The sequence below is a fragment of the Polypterus senegalus genome, chromosome 1 (assembly GCF_016835505.1).
Source record: "Polypterus senegalus isolate Bchr_013 chromosome 1, ASM1683550v1, whole genome shotgun sequence".
NCBI classification, from domain to species: domain Eukaryota; kingdom Metazoa; phylum Chordata; class Cladistia; order Polypteriformes; family Polypteridae; genus Polypterus; species Polypterus senegalus.
In genome coordinates, this window is record NC_053154.1 from 39477478 (window position 1) to 39499119 (window position 21642).

Consider the following 21642-nt stretch of genomic DNA (forward strand, 5'->3'; position numbering starts at 1 on the left):
AGTGGAATGCAATGGGCAGAATAGCAAAAACCATTTGCAAATGATTATATATAAATTACAATATTCACGATTGAAAATAAACACAGAGTATAATGTTATATTCCTGTAAAAAATTTCCAAATAAAAATCATGTATTTATAAATGAAAAATATTATTCATCCAACCTTTTTCTGAACACAAGGGTATATATAAGCTATACTAAAGATCAAAGCAGAAAGTAAACCTGGGAGCTGCCAGCCCATTATGGGGTAACCTTACATCACACAATCAGTGACTTACATTGTCGCCAGATAACATTGCTTTGTATTTCTAAAATTGTGAGATGAAACATTATTCCTGTTGGAAACCCATTTCAATACAGGAAGAGAGATTAAACTCAACATAGAAAACACCCAGTCTGGGAATTGAATTGGGATCAATTTGGAGATGGCACAGTCACTCAGTGACCCAGTTGCAAACCCAGATGAAGAACAGTGATTTCATCTACCATCCACCTCTTACAGTCTGTGGATCATATAGGTAGCTAACACTCACATCATGGAATTAGTCTTTAGACCTTCACACAGAAGGATGGTGTTATCCAGAAGGTTACAGCAATAATCAGGGTGTATGTTCACATCCACTATGTGTGCTCATGAGCAGACTGGCACCAACATGAGGGGAACCTGCTGCTTTATGTCATTGTTGAAGATAAGACATGGCTGTCCTGTAACATGAAAAAGAAAAAGTAAGGTGGAGACAAAATTAATTTTAGAAGAATATAATTTGGATTTTTATTGTATTGTCCTTGATCACAGATTACACCCTCATTGAGACAGAATGGAGATTTCTGTATGTGAGTGTCTCTCTGCTAAGCAATTACAAAGACCAGCAGACAACAGAACATGTGTAAATTAGACAAGGGCTGTCACAGGTGCCCGACTTTAGACCCAGTTTGGTTTACTCACTCCTTTCACTATGCAGCTGTCAGCCACTAAGAACCAAACGAGGACTCAAGGTCAGTGTCAGCCTGCTTTCCTTCTTGGGCTTGTTCTGACATGGCTGCACATTGTTTCCTTCTCATTATCCTTGAGCACAAAGATAACCCTGTGACATTCCGATCATCTGCCTGATTGAGTCAAACAGCTTGTGCTGAAGTCTAGACTGGAGTCACATTATGTTTACTGCAATAACAGGAGTGAGCTACCTTAACTAGTTCCTTATTGAATATAGCTAAGGAGTGACTGATATGAAAAGTAATTTTTATTGAATCAAAAATATAATTTATTGGGAAACCATACAAATTACTGCATGAAGTAAAAAATAATGTTAAATGTATAATGAAGACATCCTCTATTGGCCTAATGTCCGGCTAATAACATTTGCTGGCATTAGTAAATTCCACTCTGTGACCATAAGGAAGTTGCTTAATTCAAAAGGAAAGTATGCTGAGCCACAGTTAATGCCACTGGAACAGTGCAAGAGTCAAATGTGGTTGTGTGTGTAATCCAGGTCCCATGGCATATCATGTTCTACTGGCACAATCATTTTTGTTTGAATTTTTATGTTAAACATAGTCAAGAAATAAAGTATATAAAAAGTCAGGAAAAATTGATTTGATCTACAACAACTTACTCTGCATGCTGTTAATTTAAAATACTCAGTTCCAATGCCAAAGCACCCACAATTTTAATCAATCAAAACTGATTTTATCTATTAACTTTCATGGTCAGCATTTTGACAAATAACTTGAAATAACATGAACACTAGAAAGTTTCCAATAACTGGCTGAGAGCCATTCACTTTCGGAAAATGTGAATAATTTACATATATGATATACAGTATATGCTATTCATGTGAAAACTACTGATACAAAAAAATGAACAAAGTACATGCAGAAGGAGGTGTTTCATGTACATCCTCCACAGAATGAAATCAAAATGAGCTCATCAAACTGACAAATTGAGTGATTAATTCAAGCAGTGCTCTTCTAATATTTAAAAACATGGAGGCTGTTAAAAAGTGGCATTGAAAAAGCCAAGTTTAGCACAGGGTGTAGCACATTATCCTGGAATACCTGCTTTCAGAGAAGTAACAATGACATGATACACCTACCGAATCTTGGGCCATGTTTCACTCTGACATGATTTGATCCATACAGATCAAATTTTAGTGTAAACATCCAAATATCCAAAAACAAGTGGTACCTGTTTTTGTTTTAATCAGATACAGGTCTTTATCCTTTGTAGTACTAAATTACAATTAATTTCTAGTCATTTATATTTGACTTTAAGTAATTAGCTCGGATATTTGCTCAAAAATGTGGCCAGATTATGTAATTTGTGTGCATTTTGCAATGCATTAAAGCAATCAGAGGATGATGTGAATGGTTTAGTGGTTCTGTAATTTTACTGCTTCTGAAACATAAAAAACTGGAGAGCAATAGCAGAAGAAATAATCAGGGGTCCTTATTTACACCTTGCATGTGTTACTACATTACAATGCACATTTAGTTTCTATATTCCACATAAGCTGAATGTGTGTGTAAATGCTCAGTTCACATTTAGACTATGTAATGTAAACATCACATATAAGGTTTCTTCACCAATTCTGATTTTGGAAGCTAGTTCTGGTAGTGTAAATGGTTTCTTGGAAAGGTGGTCTTCACTTTATCAGCATTTACCTCTGGGCCTTATAAACATTAGGGTACACACTCCCTAAATAATACGATCGAAGAACTGATCACAATTGATCTTCTCTCACAGAGAGGTGGAACCAACATAACCACCTGAAACTACTGCTGAAAGTTCCAGAAATTGTTTTTTTTTGTTTCATGTTTAGTACATGTTTCATTTGGCATATTAAAAACAATACTGCAAATGTTTAGCCAGTCAAAAATACAAGTTATCAGTGAGTTGTTTCTCACTTTACTAAGGTACAGTGAAGCCAAAAGATATTATTAAAGTGAATCTAAAAGTTTCTTCCAGAGGAGCACATATTTAAGAAGGCTGATGGACACTAAATAGAAATGATTCAAACATACCGACTTACTTTATGTGAAGGCTGTCTGGTAAGATGTAGCAGTGCATATTTTACATCATTCCTTTTCTAAAATTAAATAAGCAAAATGGACTGAATGATCTTTTGTCATTTAAAACCATTCTTACCTGAAGATTATGTTTTGATGCAATCAAGCATATTGAAGAAGGAGAATATGCTACAATTGTCAGATGTTCTTATGGCATTCTTGAGTCAACTCTAAAAAAGAGGAAAGAGGCATATGAGAATGACAATGTAATAAATTCGATTAACAGTACAGTACATTGCGATTCACACTGCACTGCAGTCTGATCCCATAAAATTGAGTACTTCTTAGAACATTTTGTGAACCTTGTCCAAATAGGACAATATTTCACTATTAAATGAACCTGTCATATTCTAAATGTTATACAGTATAAGCAAAATCATGATAAAACAAAAAGACATGTAAATGATATGGGATGGTGATATTTATTTTGACAATAACAATAATAGCTATTTGAATAAAGCAAGTAATTGATTATAGTGTGATCAAACTTTATTTAATATTGAATTGTGTTTCTTTTTTAACAACTAGGCTCTCTAATATTCCATCTACTGTGATAGTAAAGTGTTAGAGATTTCAGTAGAAATAATAAAACAGTATTTGTATTCATTGATAAAGCTAAATTGATAACAGCCAAAATTAATTCCACACACAAAATTAAATATTAGCTTTTCTGCTAAGGTAAAAATCGTCATCGCATTTAAAAGTTTCAAATAGTTTTATTGGCCTTTATAGTCATATTATGTGTAATCTGAAGTTTTGCTGTATGGACTTCAACAGCTTCAAAAGGAACTGTGTGTGGCTTCCAGACACTTGAGATAAATGACCATCTGTTTAACTAGATTACATGAAGTGTAAAGACATACAGATTACTCAACCCAGAGAGACAGGAACCACTGTAACAGACATGTGGAAAATATGTCTTGATCTTAAAAAGCAGACACAATGGGAATGTTGAAAATTCATAAGGCTTTTCAAGCATCATATGTTAGGTGCATATATTCCCATCACAGAATGCCTGGAACAGCTGTCAGAAAATAAAGGCTTGTAAATGAAGACTACTGTATGTATTTATATACAAACATAATATCTGAGTGTAGGTTGAATGATGCAGGTCATCTAACATAAAGAGTAGCTAAATAAACCTAGAGTCGAAAGAAGAAGTGATGTCATTTGTCTTTGAAATCAGTACTCGCAATAAGACAAAAAATATCGCTAATATTGGTGAGAGGCAATCTGTTTGGTTCACATAGTCATTCATGCACAATAACAAATCAATGTTCATTATGTTTCTAATTGATAAACATAAGGTTAAATTTCTTTGTGATTTTGATATGCCCATGTTAAAGAGGAGCTGGAGTTGAAACTCACTTTATCCTTCTCACTTCTTCTTTCTTTTTGTCTCTCTTCATTCTGTACCTGTTTATTTATACACATTTGGAAGCACAAGTCTATCCAAGTAACATAAGGTGCAGGACAGGAGTAACTCAAACACACCCTGAATCACATCAGGCCAGTTTAGAGTCACCAGTCAACCTGAATGTCTCCGGGATGTGGGAAGAAACTGGAGTACCCATAAATCGTTCACTAAGACACAAGAAGAATGTGCCAATGCCATATAGACAGTGGCTGAGTGAGTAATTGTAACTTGGTTTCTGAAGCTGTGATGTAGTAATGCTAATCAGTGCACCATAGTGCCATCCATATGAGGAAACAGATTTCCACCAGATAATATTGTAAAGCCTTGAAGGCCAGTTAACAACAAACACAGACTTTTTACTGTAGTACTTCCCATGGCAGCAAACATCTCCACCAAAGCAGTGTTTGATATTTATTTGTTTCATATTATGAGTTAGTACTGGTATAGGATCAGTGTTACATGCATTTGTTTGGCCTTTAATTTCCTTTAAAAAGTTATACATTTAAACAAAGGGTTTCAACACATTGTCTTTTTGGATTTGCTGGAAATGTTCATTTCAATATATCACACTGAAAACCACTTCTCAAACTTGTTATAAATGTATTGAAACCGTTTTCCTAATTCATTATGGATTTGTAGAATTAAAATCTTCACTCTTTATAAATTGTAAAGAAACCCCTTCATAAGTGCTTATTCCATATTACACCATAGTAACTTCTGAATGGAAATGGAACACAATTTATATTTCTATGTCACACTCACTTCATGTGAATTACCCCAAGCTGTAATGTGTCTGTCAGCCTTTATTGCTTTACTGAAGACATGGTCAATCTTGGTGCCTGTGTCATTGCATAACAACCTCTGATCCTTTTGAATTATGCAATGACATTCATTGTTAGAGGGATCTAGATGTTTACCGAAAAAAATTACACTGTAGCTCTTGTTCTATAAGGTAATTTGCATTAAAATACAGTTCTTCTAATTAAGCCCAGTATAACCTTAATTGAAAAATTTCAGATTGAATATTTAAAATATTGTTAGTAATGTTAGTAAAAAGTTTCATTTACATTTTCATCTTGTTATTTCAATACGTTATCCCCACCTCCTACATACTCAATTGTACATGCAGTATTCAAAATCTTATCTAACCTGAAAGATGCACTCATAAATAGGGTTAGATAAGTTATACTGTTAGGTGCCTATAAAGGTTCTAGTTGCCTTAAGACCACAAATGAAAAATGTTTTTAAAACTATTAAAGTACAAAAGATCAGGTATACTTGTATACATGAAAAGTATAATTCCATAAAAAATAGCAGTAGTTAGCTACATTGTAATAGACAACCTAAACTCTCCAAATGTATGCATTTTCTATAATTCCAATCTTGGAACCACATAATAATTTTAAGTACACTTTGTAGAATTGTAACACTTTGATTGCAATGATATAATAATTATATTGTGAGATTTTTCAGGGAATGAAGGCAGACATTTCAAGCTCAGGTACTTGTATTGACTAATCATGTCACCGGAGTGTAATGTTTGTTGTCGCTATGGCTCATTTCCTATTGTAGTGGCTAGCAATGCTGCCTAACACTTTAACTGATCTGGATTCAGTTGTCTGTCTGGAGTTTGCATGATCTTCCCATATCCATGTAGGTTCTACTGCATCACCAAAGACATGCTGCCTGGATAATGGGTGACTCAAAAGTTTGCTAGGTGTGCCCTGTATCCTACAATGAAATGGTGCCTTGTTTGTCCCCTGCATTGGGTTAATGAGTACTGGGATAGGACTTATGTATTGGAAAAAGTGGGTCTAAAATATGGACAGACAAATGGAATTTTATTTACTTTATTAAGTATGTTGACTATTGCATGCCAGTTAAGAATTTCACTGTACACATGACAATAATGTCCTATTACTAGCAATAACAGCCAGTTGTCTATGAGGGCTACATCTGCAGGAGATGCCAGCTGATCCAGTACCTCGAGCTCAGGGTCACTGAACTGGAGGAGGAGTTGGCTGAGCTGCGTTTTAATTGAGAATTGGCAGACCTGGCCCAGGTGTCCTTTAGATAGATATTGTGCACCCCCAAGGTGGCGCGGGAGGAGATTCCAGACCAGACAGGTAGAAATAGGTGGGTCACAGTCGCAAGGTGTAAGGTAAAGGGTGCACACTGTCCGGGGGCATCAACCCCAGAATTAGAAGTGTCTAACCATTATCATGTCCTTGCGGAGCTGGATGGTGACTCTGATAATTCTGAGGTGGTAGGCAGGGTTGAGGAGCCCCAACGGGCCACCTCAAAACCAGTTCCCAAAAAGAGAGAGGTAGTGATAGTTGGGGACTCAATCATTAGGGGGATTGAAGCGCAGGTGTGCTCCAGAGAGAGAGAGTCTCGCACGGTGTGTTGCCTTCCGAGTGTACAGGTGGGGGACCTCCTGGAAGGGTAGCTAGGCTCTTGGCCAGAGCGGGAGTGGATCCAGTTGTCATTGTCCATGTTGGAACAAATGACATACATAGGGGTAGTCTGTCAGTTCTGCGATCCAAATTCAAAGAGTTAGGTACCAAGCTGAGGAGCAGAACTAACAAGGTAGTCTTCTCCGAAGTTCTGCCTGTGCCATGTGCCAGTCCAGGTAAGATTGAGGAGATTAGAAGGCTTAACTCTTGCTGCAGGGTAGAAGAGTAAAGGTTTATGGGGCATTGGGACTCCTTTTGGAACAGATGGGACCTGTTCGCCGTGACGGGTTACATCTGAACCGGAGGGGCACCAATGTATTGGGGAGCGTATGTGTAGGTTAGTCGAGGATTGTTTAAACTAGGGAATGGGGGCAGGGAGTTTAGGACAGGCCAGATTTAGATCTATACATGGAAGAACAAACAATGGTGTAGAAATAAAAATGCATAGTAATGTAAATTTTAAGCAAACACGTAAAGTAGAAGGATTAACACATTAAAAATAGCTTGCCTTAATGCTAGAAGTATCAAAAATAAGGTAAGTGAGTTGGAGTTGTATGTAGCAGAGCATAATTATGATATTATAGCAATAACGGAAACCTGGCTAAATAACAAAGATGGGGATGAGTGTAACATAGAGGGATACACATTTTTTAGGAAGGATAGACAGAACAGAAAAGGAGGTGGGGTTGCTGTTTATGCCAAACAGGAATTAAATGTAAGTCATCTTCAGTTGGATGATGAGCCCCATCTTAGTGAGGACATGTGGCTTCGCCTGGAAAATATTAGGGAAAAGGTCTTATTTTAGGAGTGTGTTATAGACCACCCAATTCAGACAGTAATTTCAACACACATCTTTTAGTAATATCAAAAGGCAAGTTTACAGGGAGATATTATAGTCATGGGGGACTTTAATTATCCAAATATTAACTGGGATAACCTTGCACAAGAGCACAAGGAGTTTTTAGAAGTAATCAGCACTGTTTTTAACACAGCATGTTAAAGCACCAACACGGGGTGAAGCCTGTCTGGATTTAGTATTCTGTAATAATCAGGATAGAATTGAGGGTGTAGAGGTGATTGAACCACTAGGGTCAAGTGACCATAATGTAATACAATTCTCAGTATTTTGTAAGAGTACAGATGCAAAGACTAAAATTGTTAAGTTGAACTTTAGTAGGGCTAATTTTGGATGTGACAAAGTCTAAGTAGGATAGACTGGGATAAGCTTTTAAATGTGGAGACAGTCGAGGAGCAGTGGAACAGGTTTAAAATGTTTTACATGTAATGCAGGACAGATACATACCTAAATTTGGAAGTAATAGGAAACTAAAAAACTCACATGGATTAATAAAGATTTAAAAAGAAGTTGCAAAGGAAAAACTGCTGTATAAGGCATATAAGACTAATGACTGCAAAGAGAACATAAGCGTATGAGAACATGAGGGCAACCATTAAGAAGGATATCAGAGAGGCTAAAAGACAGTTGGAGAGGAATATAGCAGATAAGGCGAAAGAAGACCCCAAGAGATTCTTTCAGTATTTTAGTAGTAAAAGAACAGCCAAGGAAGAGGTCAAGTGCATCAGGGGAATTAAAAGATACAGACAATGAAATAGCAGATGCCCTAAACTTACATTTTTCTGAGGTGTTTACAAGTGAGCAAGTGGATAACCTGCCAGAGGTAAACACGACTACTAAGGAGGTACTGAGGGATTTGGAAATTGTAGAGGGAGAAGTGCTGCTCAGATTAAATAAGATGAAATCAAACAAATCACCAGGCCCAGATAATATTTATCCTCGTGTTCTTAAGGAGGCTAGTGAGTACATATATAAACCCTTGACACATATTTTTAGGAAGTCACTGTGCACTGGAGAGATTCCAAAGGACTGGAAAATGGCAAATATCATCCCATTATATAAAAAGGGTGACAGGGCAGATCCAAGCAACTATAGGCCAGTAAGCTTAACAAGCATCACAGGAAAATTAATGGAAGGAATTATTAAGGATAAGATTGAGCAACACATGGCAAGGACAGGAGTTATTCTGAACAGTCAGCATGGGTTCAGAAGAGGAGGTCGTGTTTTACTAACATGTTGGAATTCTATGAGGAGGCAACAAAAGGATACGATCAAAGTGGAGCTTATGATATTATTTATCTGGACTTTCAGAAAGCATTTGATAAGGTGCCACATGAGAGGTTGGGCATCAAGTTAAAAGAAGTGGGAGATTAGGGTGATGTTTTTAGATGGGTGCAGAATTGGCTCAGACACAGGAAGCAGAGGGTGATGGTGCAAGGAACCTCATCAGAACTGGCCGATGTTAAGAGTGGTGTTCCACAGGGGTCAGTGCTAGGGCGCTGCTATTTTTAATATATATAAATGATTTAGATAGGAATATAAGTAACAAGCTGGTTAAGTTTGCAGATGATACCAAGATAGGTGGATTAGCAGATAATTTGGAATCCGTTATATCATTACAGAAGGACTTGGATAGCATACAGGTTTGGGCAGATGAAATTTAATGTCAGTAAATGTAAAGTATTACACATAGGAAGTAAAAATGTTAGGTTTGAATACACAATGGGCGTGGAAAATCGTGAGTACACCTTATGAGAAGGATTTAGGAGTCATAGTGGACTCTAAGCTATCGACTTCCAGACAGTATTCAGAAGCCATTAAGAAGGCTAACAGAATGTTAGGTTATATAGCACGGTGTGTGGAGTACAAGTCCAAGGAGGTTATGATCAACCTTTATAATGCACTGGTGAGGCCTCATCTGGAGTACTGTGTACAGTTTTGGTCTCCAGGCTACAAAAGGACATAGCAGCACTAGAAAAGGTCCAGAGAAGAGCGACTAGGCTGATTCCAGGGCTACAGGAGTTGAATTATGAGGAAAGATTAAAAGAGCTGAGCCTTTACAGTTTAAGCAAAAGAAGATTAAGAGGTAACATGCTTGAAGTGTTTAAAATTATGAAGGGAATTAGTACAGTGGATCGAGATTTTAAAATGAGTTCATCAATAACACGGGGACAGAGTTGGAAACTTTTTAAGGGTAAATTTCGCACAAACATTAGGAAGTTTTTCTTTACACAAAGAACGATAGGCACTCGGAATAAGTTACCAAGTATTGTTGTAGACAGAAAGACTTTAGGGACTTTCAAAACTCGACTTGATGCTTTTTGGGAAAAAATAAGTGATAGGACTGGAGAGCTTTGTTGGGCTGAATGGCCTGTTCTTGTCTAGAGTGTTCTAATGTTCTAACAGTCTTTTGTTCACTAAATATAGGGGCTTCACAAAAATAACAGAAACACCACACAAAAGAAGAAGAAGCTTTGAAGTAGGTAATTCACAATTGCAAATCCGGTTTTAAGGGTGAGACAATTAGGTTGACTGCCAATTAACTGTGCATGTCAGCTATAAAATAATTCGGACAGTTACCACTTTTTCTGAGGGTTTTCAAAGCAAAATAAGGCAACAAACAAAATTCCAAAAAGGCCAAAAAGTCGATGGTTGAATTGAGGTGCATCTGTCACAAAAACAGTAAAATGATTTAATCTAACAATGGAAACAGTCTCCATATGAATGATGGCCTATGCTAAACATGAACAAAATGAAACAGCCATCACAAATAGAAGCTCACCATCAGGAATAGACAGACACTTTCCTAAGTGCAACAAAAGTACATAAATGCTGCTAAATTAATGCAAGAGTGTTTTTTTTTTCAATTCAAATTTTCTTTCATGACCTCAACAATTACCACATTCCCTCCTCCTTAATCCTAAAACAAAAAAACTTGAGGTTTTCTTTTTGAAGAATGGTGTAATATCCGACTACACACAGTTCAGGAATGGTATGGCACAAAAATGACCAAAGTTCTTCTGCAAACAAAGGATGGCCCAACTCCTTAGTAGATTCCGGAAATTAAAATATTGTAGTAGTAGTATGATCATCATAGATAAAGGGTATGCTGAAATTCTTACTTAAATTTTTAACCCAAGTACATCACATCTCCACCCTTAGCCACCATGATAAACATTATGGCCAATTTGTGTCATTAATACACTTGCAGTTACTACATTGTCTACACAAGCAGCATTCTATTGCATATCCAGAGCAGACGCTTGGTGAAGAAGAAGTACTGTTTCAGTTCATTTACTGATCCAAATGGTATTGTTAGATGTTTCCATTATTTGTTTGTCCATTTCTGTAAGTGCTGACTGTTTTTCTAATTAACTGACACTGCAATTTGTTCTAATATCTAGCCTCATTTGTCTTTAATAAACAGTATTAATGTATATTTAATACATTAATATGTTAATAATATATTAATTAATTATACATTAATTATACTTAATTAATATAGATATTTATTAATACACAATCTTTAATATACAATATACAGTATAATATGTACAGTATCTTGGTTAGCATTCACTCTTAACCGTCTCATAAATGTTTACCACACATGCTGTAGTGGTTTCAAATGTTTTCCCTGTCTTGCTATGCAGTAATAGATTACCTTGATAAGTAGCAGCTAATAGAAAATTAAGTTTCAATGTTCTTTCCATTAAATATTGATTTTCAATTAAATTGTTTACCAAGTGTGTTTATATTTACATTTCCATCAATGATTTAAAAGTGTTGTATAAATGTGCTACAAAAATGTCACTAACCTTTGCCACATTCTAAGCATTTTCTTCTTCCTGTATTTGTTATCGCTCCATAGTCCATCTCATCCATTTCACTAAAATAAGGCAACTCACATTTAATTTACTATTTAGTTTACTTTCACAAACTAATATACATATTAAATTACCCTACTTTGTCAGTAGGATCATACATTCGATTGTATACACTATTATCATCACAAAGTTCTGTTCCATGCTCCTAGGATTTGGATTCGGCACCAGCCCTAACCTGCTGTTTGCCCCAAAACCTCCTATTAGTGTCTGTCGTTCTGCAATATTAATCCTGTGGAAGTCACATGATAGAACAGGTATGAGACATAAATTAGGTTAGACAGGGGTTCTTCACTTGAAAATTGTACGTCCTGTCTTTGCAATGAGTTTTCAGGTTTTTGTTTTTGCATTATGTTTTAATGCGTTTGTTGTTTTATTCTCTTGTGTAATACTACCTGCACTGCTCTTCTGGTTTGCAGACCTTGTTAATAAATAATTGTTGATTTAATACATTATGTCACTCACTCTGTCAGCTCTCCCCAATGGGAACATTTGCTTACTTGCAAGTCATCCTATACCTTGGCAGTTTCTGCAGAGAAGACACATATCACTACATGTTGAGCTGATACACTTTTTAAGCCTGCTACAGACTTTCCTTAAAAATAGCTCAAGATTTAATTTATATAATGTATTCGAACACATAAGGTTGAGGACAAACATTTTAAGCATGGTCATTACAATTTCTGTTCCTTAAGGGTGATGCTATAAAAGATCAACCACATAGATGTGTAAAAAACGTCTCTTTTATCAAATTATTAAATCACATTATGTTCTATTAAATTTTTGGGGGAATACATATTGCCTACAAGTTGTATAGTGATTTTAATTTCTAGTCTTTCTTGCACTTTACTACCACGATGCAGACCTTTATGGTATAACCTTGAAAGTCACTATTTTAATAGTGCTAGTGATAGACTATTTCAGCATAAAATCACAGTTTTTGGTATAAGCTTTTATTTGTAATGTCCACAAACATTTCTCATTTTAGTCATTTGAGTTACATGAATTCTGTGCCTGTGTTGATCAAAGTCATAATCAAAACCCACTAGTCCACGAGACAAGAAACAAATTCTAAAAATGATTTAGATTATGATGACACAAAATGGTCATTCTTCAGGCATTGAGCATAAGTAATTACAAATATTAAATTTTTAGATTATGAAATAGAAAAGCACAACTGGAAAGCTATGGACAAATCTGGTCAAAAATCAAATTTCAGCACCGAAGAAAATAATTAATAAAATAATCACAGAACTATAGGTCTTTATGGATTCCACAATATGAACAACATTGACAGAATTATGGAATTAACAGGAATCAGTCATACATAATTTAACACATTATGTGTGAACTGTACTTACCACTACTGATGATAGTTCTGGTTTGAAATGTGCTATATCAGATGTACCAAGGTCATCAAAGGATGCATTCGGTTAGTGCAGAGTAGCTGCAATAGGCTCTGACTCTCAGTGACCCCTAAGTGAGATTTAGCATGTTTAAAATTTAGATGGATGGAAAAGATGTCTAAGTCAGTTAAAGCCTCAAGTACAGTAACTGCACATTACTGTATCGTTTAGAGTGAATTCTATCAGCATTATGTAGACTTGACATGGAAAGAAATGTCTGAAGCAAAAACTATTTTTTGTTATATGTAATTCATTCTGAGTAGCCTCAGATCATTTGGTACTGTGGGAAATGTTGTGTTTTTGATGTCAATTGCATAAAAATCTAATATTCAAATAAGAAAAGAAAAAAAAAAACGGTAACTATTAATAGTAAAATATTGTCAAGAAAGACACGCATAGGCTGAGTATGTATCTTCAGTTAACAAGGTCTAATTAACAACTTTTACTGTCATGGAAAAAGAAATACGTGGAATAAACATCCCCAAAATATGTCAAAATCCTAAATCAGATGTAAGTTATGTCCCAGCTATATCCTTTGCTAATAGACAATGGAATTTAAGGATCTCTGAAACCAGGATGCAGTGCATGTAGCTGACACTCCGGATGTGATTAGCAGTAATTCTTATCATCAGCACATGGCTCTGACCACTTACAGTAAATCTTGCCAAGATCCATTCTTTGTATTTTTTTATTCCTATATTGAAGCCAATAAAATTGCAATGCACTAACAACAACAAACCAAATGGAACACCATTAGTAATCCATCCATCCATCCATTATCCAACCCACTATATCCTAAGTACAGTGTCACGGGGGTCTGCTGGAACCAATCCCAGCCAACACAGGGCACAAGGCAGGAAACAAACCCCGGGCAGGGCACCAGCCCACCACAGACCATTAGTAATTGTTTGTTTAAAGTCTCATTTATTTTTTTTTACTATATATTGTATATAAGAGGCCTCCCAAAATGCAAAGTAAGGAAATTGGATTTTCCAGCAGTTCTGAATACGATTTAATTTATCATCTTGGCATTTTCTAGTATGGGATCTTCTCACTGTGCTGTTTCAAAATTTCCTGTTGAAGGCTGAATTTTACATTTATGGAACATACTTTTAACTAAGAATATTTTTCAGTTGTAATCCTGTTACATTTGGCAAAAATTAATATAAAACATTTAGCAATTAATTTTGGAAAAAATTGCGTAATAAATTGTGTATTGTGTAATAAAGGCGCTATATAGGCGCCTGACCCGACACAGATAGACAAGGAGGCACGTATAAAAACACAAAGACTTTTATTATTTCTTCAGCTGTGGGACATGTCTTTCCGGTGCCACACAGCCCAAACACAGTCCCAAAGCACAATAAACACAACCAACAATCCTTCTTTTCTTCCACCACTCCTCCTCAAGCTTAGTCCTCCTCCTCCCAACCCTGGCTCCTCGAGTGGTGGTGGCTGGCCCTTTTTATAACCCACCCGGAAGTGTTCCAGGTGCTTGACCACCTGGTCCTAATTGCACCTCCAGGTGGGGCAAAAGATTCGTCCAGCCAGGCTGCTGAGTCCATGCAGCTCCCCCTAGCGGCCATCCGAGCCCCCAACCAGGCTGTGGAGGACTCCATCTCCCATGGAGCCCTGTGGGTGGTTGGGGAATCACCGTCAGCCATGGAGTGCCCATGGTGGCTCCCCCAGAACATAAGCAGCAGGGGCATCCCTGCCGGGCATGGGACCTGGCTGTCCTTCACAATTGATAATCTGCTGTTATAATACTTTCACATGCCAGGAGTGCCTCCAATGTGCTCCAACTGCTTCATGTTCCACTCAAAAGTGCAATGTAGCCAGATATTTAGATTCAGAGGCAGGCACCAAGCAATAAGTGGGAAGAAGATCAGGGCCGTTTATTGTTTGTGAATTTTGCTAGTATCACAATTAGTTTGAAAGTAAATCTGCTATGTGTTTATGTGTACCCTTTGAAAAATTACAATATATACTTATGAAAGTGTGATTAAGGAAGAACTTTCATCATACTACTGGCTGAGAGACTTTATAATGAATGCATAATAGATCAGAAGACTATGGCTCAAATCATATACACTCAGACATTGTTACATTGTCAGAAATGGTAGCACATGATTAATTAGTTGTGATATGTACTTTTTATTTAGAACTTACTGATAAGCACTATAATAGAAATGAATAATTAATTTCAATATAATGCAAAGAGTACTGCTGTTGTCATTGTCTGTCCAAAATAAACAACTTGACTCCTAGTTGATCTATTTTGTTGACATTTGTAACACTTATTTTCAGTTTTCACTAAAATATCTGAAATGCAGTGTGCTGTACAAAGCTGGAAATTTCAAAACCCTGCCATTGAAAAGCATTGGCAAATTTGCAAACTCATCCATCCTAAAACAAAAAAACTTTCAGTGCAACTTCAAGTTTACTGCTTCACATTTACCTGGAGAGAAGTTGCTTCATCTTGTATGTTTTGTATATTTTTCTCTTTACACTTTCAACAGATTCTCCTGATGGAAAAACAGATCCCCAGTACAGGTTAGTCAAATTCTGGGAGAAGCATACAAATGCCCTCATTTCTGCTATACTAATTCACTTCTGCTGCTGTTTGAAGTAAGTTACCTATAAAAAAAAATATATATATATATATATATGTAAATATGGAAATACTGTATGTAAATGTCACTCTGTTAGCATTAATATATACTCAGGATTTGTGTTACAGTAAACAAAAATCTAGCCACCTAGGGGCAAACCATCACAACTCAGTACAAGTCCAAAGCCTTAATAAATAGAGAGGGTTAGTATCAAGAAGGGAATTTGGCTGTAAAACCTTAACCAAAACCACTAAAGATGAAATTAATCCAATCAACTTCAGAAAAAGCTAAGGAAAGAGTTGGCAGATTAGATGAACAGGAAGAAGGTGGGAGTGCTGTGTGTACATTTAACTAGAAGGAAGGGGAATAAGGTTAGAGTAAAGGAGAAAATGCTGTACTTTGTTGTGCAGTGGAGTGAATGAGCAAGGGAGTATTCATGTAGGAAGAGTAGAATCTAAAGAACTTAAGGATAGTCTTGTCAGTGTGAACATGAGGAGTGATAGGGTAATGAGTGTCAAACTGGGCCTTGATGAGACTGTAGTCAATGTTATTTGTGCATATGGTCACCAAATGAGCTGCAATGAAGAGGATAAGGTGGCTTTCCGGGTACAAGTGGATAAATAGTTAGGGCAGGACTGGAGGGAGAAAAGGTAAGTAGGGATCTAAACAGACAAGTGAAAAAGTGTAGAGAGATGACAGAGAGGGTACATGGGGAGTAGGGAAGAGAAATAAGGATAATAGATTTTGCCATTATATTTGATTTGGTAATATTTAACACACTTTTGAAAAGAAAGTATATCAGCTTATGACTCACAATAGTGGAGGAAGACAAAGCCACACAGCATTCTAATGTGTTGATGATCTAATTTGAAATAAATAAATATTGTAAGGCCCTAAATGGGGAAATTGTGAAGCACAGTATAAAGTGGGGTTGATAGATTGTAAGATAAGAGCCAGCAAGAGAATAAAGCCAGATTTAGAAGTGCCAAGGGTAAAGTATGGCGATTTAAAGAAGAGGGAATTATAAACAGGTTTATGTAAACAAAAAATGAAGTGCAGTCTTTTGAGAGTTTGACACAATGGTGGAAGAGGAATAACAAAGTTTTATTCAGAGTAGTTGAAGAGGTGTTGGGTAGGATGACATGATGGAGATCAGCTGTGGGATAAAGAGATGTGGTGGTAGAAAAGTGAGGTGCATTATATGATAAAGGCTAAGAAAGATGCAAAGAAGACATGATATCAGTCAGTTGGGGTGGGAGGGGTATTGATAGATAAATGTATACAGTAGGCAGACGAACAAGGCAAGGCACAGGCTTTAGAAGAAGTGTATGAAAAGCTGGAAACATAAGAGGGAGACAGAATGCTTTTAAGAATAGTGAAGGCAAGGAAGAAATCAGGGAAAGATTTTAGTAAATAAAGCTGATTAAATATGAGTAAGGTGTGGGCTTAAATGAGCCTGACAGGTTCAAGAGATGATGGAACAGGTGCTCTGAAAAGCTGTTGAATACAAGGGTAGTAATTAGGGATGGGGTCCCAAATGAAGGACTGGTACCAAAAATAAGGAAGAAGGAAGTAAAGGAGGCACTGAAAAGAATGAAAAATGAAGTGGACTGATCTGTATGGAGCTTTTTTTTTAATATGACTCACTGTTACTGTAATAACAGACTCTTTGATAAAGTAACTAAATATGTAAAAATCCTCCAACTTTCATAAAAGTTAACTAAGTCCCTGCACATGAATGTTACATCTTGCAGACATTTTCTAACTTGTTTCTCAAGTTGTCTTCAGCTAAAATTTAGGGTCAAATGATATTTCCCTAGTGAAATATTTCTTGAATTGTCATTTTATTGTTGTTTATGGTAATGTATTGTTTAACCATAATGTGAAATATACAAATAACATACTAAATATCTTAATTGTGCATATGAACTACTACATGTATTACACATGTGTGGTGTTACAGTGAATCTTTTACTGAGTGTATTCTGCAATTTTAATGAAATTTAGAGATGTGTATGCTTTTCTATTTTTAGCAGATTCCACAGAACTGCAATGAATGTCTATTAATATACTGTATAAAAAATAGTTAGACAAAATAGAATGAAAATTTCATTGTGTATCCTTCCTGTTTACATACATTGCATAAAATATGTTAGAATAACAAACACAGCAGTCAGGTTCATTGCTGGATTATGTAATGTACTACAGATTCCAGAATTTATTAAAGAGCAGGGATTCCTAGATATGTCTGATATTTTCCTTAGGATAGTATGTAAGCCATTGTATTGTTAGTTATAAAGATGTTTTAGAAATGAGTAAAGAAAAATTTTTCAGGTGTCTATTCCTACATAATCCATATGAAGGATTAACCGTGATCATTGAATAAAGATACCATCCTCTACCTGATAAATAGAATGCTTAAAAAAGTTCCCTTATATTTGACTATCATTCTTAATAGAAACAGAACTGATAATGCACTGTGACATGACAACAAATGTATTTAAATTGACTGAAAAACTCAATTGTTCTTCATCTTTGTCAACGCATGCCTGAATTGTTCTTCAGGTGATCCTCAGAGCTCAATGGCACATTTCTTGTAGTATCACTGTAATCATATTTTCAATTTTGTGTCAGAAGTCTTGCACATCATGTAGCTTTGCAGCTATATGTTCTTTTACCATATCGTACAGCCAGAAATTAAAAAGGGTAAGATCTGGAAAATATACTCGCTGTTTCAGATGCTTCATCTGCCAGTAAAAGTTTGTCCTCTGCATATTTCTTTATTATAGTGCAAGTAGCTGCCACTGTTAATAGTGATGTTATCAAAAATGTGTTCCTACAGCCTCTTCTCCAGTCACTGCACACCAGACATTCACTTTGAGACTCTCTTTTTCATATACATTATAAGAATTCTCAGTACCTCAGAAGATATAATTGGGTTTGTTTTCATGTCGGTTTATGTACTAGACTGCCTTGTTGCTAAATGCTTCTTCTTTCAGCTGCTCCCGTGTTGCCACAGCAGATCATCTTCTTTCATATCTTTTTGACCTCTGTATCTTGTTCTGTTACACCCATCACCTGCATGTCCTCTTTCACCACATCCATAACCCTTCACTTAGGCCTTCCTCTTTTTTCTCTTACCTAGCAGCTTTACCCTTAGCATCCTTCTCCCAATATACCCAGCATCTCTCCTCTGCACATGCCAAAAACAACTCAATCTCACCTCTCTGACTTTGTCTCCCAACCGCCCAACTTGAGCTGACCTTCTAATGTACTCATTTCTAATCCTATCCATCCTTGTCACACCCAGTGCAAATCTTAGCATCTTTTACTCTGCTACCTCCAGCTCTGTCTCCTGCTTTCTGGTCACTGCCACCGTCTCCAACCCATATAACATAGCTGGTCTCACTACCATCCTGTAGACCTTCCCTTTCACTCTTGCTGATATCCATCTGCCACAAATTACTCCTGACACTCTTCTCCAGCCATTCCACCCTGACTGCACTCTCTTTTTCACCTGTCTTTCACAATCCCCATTACTCTGTACTGTTGATCCCAAGTATTTAAACTCATTCACCTTCGCCAACTCTGCTCCCTGCATCTTCACCATTCCACTGACCTCCCTCTCATTTACAAACATGTATTCTGTCTTGTTACTACTGACCTTCATTTCACTCCTCTCTAGAACAAATCTCTACCTCTCCAGAGTCTCCTCAACCTGCTCCCTACTATCGCTACAGATCACAATGTCATCAGCAAACATCATAGTTCACGGGGACTCCTGTCTAATCTCGTCTGTCAACCTGTCCATCACCATTGCATATAAGAAAGGGCTCAGAGCTGATCCCTGATGTAATCCTACCTCCACGTTGAATGCATCCGTCGTTCCTACCATAGACCTCACCACTGTCACACTTCCCTTGTACTTATCCTGTACAACTCTTATGTACTTCTCTGCCACTCCCGACTTCCTCATACAATACCACAGCTCCTCTCTAGGCACCCTGTCATATGCTTTCTCCAGGTCTACAAAGACACAATGCAACTCCTTCTGGCCTTCTCTAAACTTCTCCATCCACATCCTAAGAGCAAACATTGCATCAGTGGTGCTCTTTCTTGGCATTAAAACCATACTGCTGCTCACTAATCATCACTTCACTTCTTAACCTAGCTTCCACTCCTCTTTCCCATACTTCATGCTGTGGCTCATCGATTTTATGCTCCTGTAGTTACTGCAATCGTGCATATCCCCCTTATTCTTAAATATCGGCACCAGTACACTTCTTCTCCACTCCTCAGGGATCCTCTCACTTTCCTTGTCGGTAAATGCTACTAACCAGTAAATGTCAGGTTCCAAATAATAATAGTAATAAATTCTAATAAGTGACAACATGTATTGAAGCACCCTGTAAGTGAAGTCTATATTGTATGTTCTATTACTTTAATGCTGCACACCTATTGAATTTGATATTAATGCCTACATTTTTGGATATATGCTCAATTGCTGTTTGTTTTTTATATTAATTTCTCCCATTTAACGATGTTCATAGTTTCTGGGTGTTTTATTAACATAAACCTATCCTTTAAAACTTTGGCCTCCCACTATTGCCCTTTGAAATTAAACTAACCTCATGGTACTCTTGAGCATTAGGGCAGAAAAAGAGGTATTTGGGGTAGGAGATATTACGACAGCACAGAGCACAAGGCAAGAATCAAAGCTGGATGGAACGATGGTCCATCACAGGGGGCACTCATATGCATAATTACAAACACTAATCATTTTAGCACTTTTGGGATATGAGGGAATACTGGAGTATATGGTTAAAAAGCATGTCAGCATCACAATGATGAAGACATGACTGGGAAGCAAGTATGGTTTCTGGGGATGTAAGGCAGTATCAGTAATTGTGCAACCTGCCCCCACCCCCAAGTCAATTTATGTATATTTGAGAGATATACATAAATCATTCTTATTAATATTGCTTTGGTACAAATCTGTTAAGGTGCCAGTACGACATCAAATGGAAAAAGAAACTATATTAAGTTTAATACAAACAGTTTGCTTAAAATATGTTGAGCTTTTTCAAAAGTGTACATATAAACCATATCAAAATGATCAAACATTCATCCATTCATTTTCGGAGTTCATTTTTTTCCATTAGTACGTGGGTAACTAGAGGCTATCCTGTTAGCATCTGCCGCAAGGCAGAAGCTAATCATTTATAGGGTATTAGTACCCCATTGGTACCCACATAAACTGGGCAAATTAAAATTGTTTGATTGGCCTCCATTATTTACCTACCTAGCCAGACTGAGGTAGTTAGGAATTGCCAATTAGCCTAACACATATTTCTTTCAGATGAAACTAGTATCACAGAGAGGGAAGAAACACCTACATACTTCATACTTACATACCACATGCCAGGGATTGAACCCACTGGTCCTAGTAGCTTTGTGGCAGCAGCAAAAAGATGAATATAGATCTTAATTATATTGAAAAGAAAATGATTTCATTGTATCCTCCTAGAGTGGAGCATAAACCTGCTGTACTATAGAGTGTCAGCCCAAATCTGGTATATGATATAATATGATGTTTCAGTTTGGCCTTCCCATTAGCAATGACAGCATTCACCATATTGCCATTCCCAGCTGTTCCAGAGCCCGCCTCATAGCCTGACAAATGTTACAGTGACCTATCTTTACCTGACATTTGTTCTGAGGCTGAACTTCACATATGGACATTTTGTTTTTAACAGGCTGTAACTCTACTCCCCATTGTCTGATGCCATTTTGCTATTTTTAGAGAGGTTTTATGTGCTCCTTGATTGAAAGAACAAATGGACATTACTGTGTTTTTTTCAATATCATTGCAAGTATAGCATCATCTCCAACATTAATTCTCCAGCCAAATTCGATACATAAAAAAATATTTTTATAGCTGCAAATA

The 21642-nt window shown here is 36.7% G+C and overlaps 2 long non-coding RNA genes across 7 annotated transcripts in view; one reads left to right on the forward strand and one right to left on the reverse strand.

The window, feature by feature from the left end:
- LOC120525207 overlaps positions 1 to 21642 on the forward strand; it is a 97673-nt gene that overhangs the window by 58416 nt on the left and 17615 nt on the right. For all 4 annotated transcript variants that reach the window (XR_005632905.1, XR_005632908.1, XR_005632904.1 and 1 more), the window contains one exon: positions 15603 to 15636. This is a non-coding gene — a long non-coding RNA (uncharacterized LOC120525207). The remainder of the gene's footprint in view (positions 1 to 15602; positions 15637 to 21642) is intronic.
- LOC120525224 lies at positions 550 to 21593 on the reverse strand. 3 transcript variants are annotated; one of them, XR_005632912.1, is made up of 3 exons: positions 21111 to 21593; positions 3147 to 3237; positions 550 to 706 (listed from the first exon to the last, which is right to left on the reverse strand). It is a non-coding gene; the product is annotated as an uncharacterized LOC120525224 (long non-coding RNA). The 3 variants fall into 3 exon arrangements; XR_005632910.1 differs by having other exon boundaries at positions 21107 to 21593; XR_005632913.1 differs by lacking the exon at positions 21111 to 21593 and adding an exon at positions 11612 to 11684.